The 2688-nt window shown below is 32.5% G+C and overlaps 1 pseudogene; it reads right to left on the reverse strand.

Annotated features, from left to right (window-relative positions):
- Positions 1 to 1616: 1616 nt before the first annotated feature.
- LOC149425841 (U4 spliceosomal RNA) lies at positions 1617 to 1724 on the reverse strand (annotated as a pseudogene).
- Positions 1725 to 2688: the final 964 nt, after the last annotated feature.

Genomic DNA, 2688 nt, shown 5'->3' on the forward strand with positions numbered 1-2688 from the left:
AACAAGATTATTTATCACAGGTAAAGTTAAAAAATAATTTGGTAGGTAAAATACAATTTTTTTTTATTTTAAGTAATCACCGTTTTTAACCCACCTTACTTTTTGCCTTACATATTAAATAAAGTGATTATGCACCAATATATTACAGAGAAGATTACAAATTTTAGGTACATTTAGGTGAAATGGGATCTTCCACGAGATACTTAAGTATAAGTTAACTTCTTTCGAGAGATTACTTTGAAAATATGTTTCCTAAAATTTTTTTCGGCGGACTTCCAAGGTGTTGAAATCGGGCCTTCCTCTTAAGAACAAGAATGAACACGGGAATGGATAGTACGTTTATTGTCTCATATACAGTTAACACATAAATTTCTATTGTACTTTTTCTATTTCATTTCATATTAATTATATTCCTTCACAAAATTACACATTTTTTAAAATTCATACTCTAATAAATGATTCTATAAATAATGTATTGTTTCATCAGTAATGAATAGTGCATCTGTTATAATGTACACTATTTACACAAAAGCGCACACTTTTAGCTCTGCACCTGCAGTGGGAGGTAGAAGCAGGTAATTCCCCTAGCACCAAATGCACTAATTAGCACGGTAAAGTGCTGCATTTTATCATCGCAACACAATCCTAGCACTTTACACTCTGCATGCAGGTACGTTATTTTCTCACAATTAACTAGGTTAGCTGTGTTCAGTTTAGGAGCGTTGCCACAAATTATTATGCGTTTCTGCAAGCAAACTTTAAAATACTATAGAATAGCATACTTTTATTATAGAACAGCATATTAAGAATAGGATTTTTAATTTAAGTATGTGAATACCGCACAAGAGTTCTAACATTCTGGAGTCAATGAGATTATGGGATATATTGTAAGGCTGAAGGGAGCGGGGAAGGGAAAGAAATGGGGAAGAGGAAGATTGGAAAGTTTCATCAGCCTGGAGCATTTGGGAATCTGGCTCCTAGAATATTGCGGAATAAATGGAAGGAGTATCTAAAGCAGCCAGTACACATTGGGCCGACGTGTTGGACCAATGCTGGGCCAATGCGCTGAGCCAAAAATAGGACGCTGTTTATACGTTGGGCTAGCATGCTGGGCCAGGTTTGACCAATCCACTGGAACCAGTGGCGTAGCTATAGCATTTATTGGTGGGTTTGACTCTATGAGAAAGGGAGTGGTATTGGAATATTTGTTAGAAAGTGTTTTGGGACTTCTTAAAGACAACATCAAGGACAACTTTAGGATTCTTGCTGCAGAGTCTCCATCTTCTATCTTCATCGAACGTCACAGCGGTGCTTCCAAGGTCTGTTACCTATGTGAGGATATTGTGTCAACGCTCTATTAGCAGCAGACACATGCCTGAACGGATGACGAACCTCGTGCTGGCACTGTTGATGGACGCGGTGGACTCTCGCGCTGCAACAGCTAGTCCATTTTCTTCACCACCTAGGATTCTTGCTGCAGAGTCTCCATCTTCTATCTTCATATCACCTCTTCCTGTTCTTCATTTTACTTTACTTAACTTCACTTTATTTTTGTAATATTTATATTTTTTGTATTACCTGTATCAACTGTAAAGCGCCCCTGAGGTGATATCTCACAAAAGCGGTGCTATAAAAATTGTCCAATATTATTAAAAGTTTTCAACTAGCAATAATCGCACCTCGGATAAACCTCATTGGTTACGATATCGCCACTCCGCAAAGTTATTGAAAACTTTTAATAATATTGAAAACATTTAATTTTACTAAAAGTTTTAATAATATTGCCTGTATCAACTGTAAAGCGCCCCTGAGGTGATATCTCACAAAAGCGGGACTATAAAAATTGTCCAATATTATTATTATAATTTATCACAATTTTATTTTCATCATATTAACAGTATTTTGTCGGCTAAAAGAAAAAAAATATTTTGGATTTTTTATATTTATATTTTGTACCTACATACTGTGTGGATCAAATTAAACAATATTTTTTTTATGTGTGTTTTAAACAGTCATTTTCTGCACTATTTATGAGTATAATTTCTTAAATATTGTTATATAGTTATATTATAAGAATATTTATAGTTATATTATATTATATTGTTATATAGTATAGACATAGACTAATCACAATCACACACTATATATATATCTTCCATTATTCTAACTACTGCTCATACACAATTAAAACATACACAACAGCTCAAGTTCGACTCTACTATAAGATTGTAAGGATTAAACATCACAAATTAAAACATTAATGAGATATATTATAGACACAGAAAAATCACACACTTACTTTCACATATTTTGGTTCCTTGGAACGGGCAATTTGCCTAGTTAGGAACCATTAATTTCGACCTGATAAGGTACAATAATCTATAATCACTAAAAATATTTTAATTATATCTTGTATCATATTGTACTGTGTGTAAATCTAAAGGAATAAATAAATAAATAAAATAAATATGTATGTAAAAGCCTTAATAGGCGTAAATAAATAAATAAATATTGACGAAAAAGGACGAAAATAATATTGTTGTATTATCCAGGAATGTAATCTACGAATGCTATTTTCTTAACCTATAGTTCCTGCACTATTTATGAGTATAATTTCTTAAATATTTGTTATATATGTATGTGAAAGCCTTAATGGGCGTAAATAAATAAATAAATATTGAAGAAAAA

This window comes from Hesperophylax consimilis, chromosome 2 (genome assembly GCF_061612785.1).
Source record: "Hesperophylax consimilis isolate HC1 chromosome 2, BYU_Hcon_1.0, whole genome shotgun sequence".
NCBI lineage: Eukaryota > Metazoa > Arthropoda > Insecta > Trichoptera > Limnephilidae > Hesperophylax > Hesperophylax consimilis.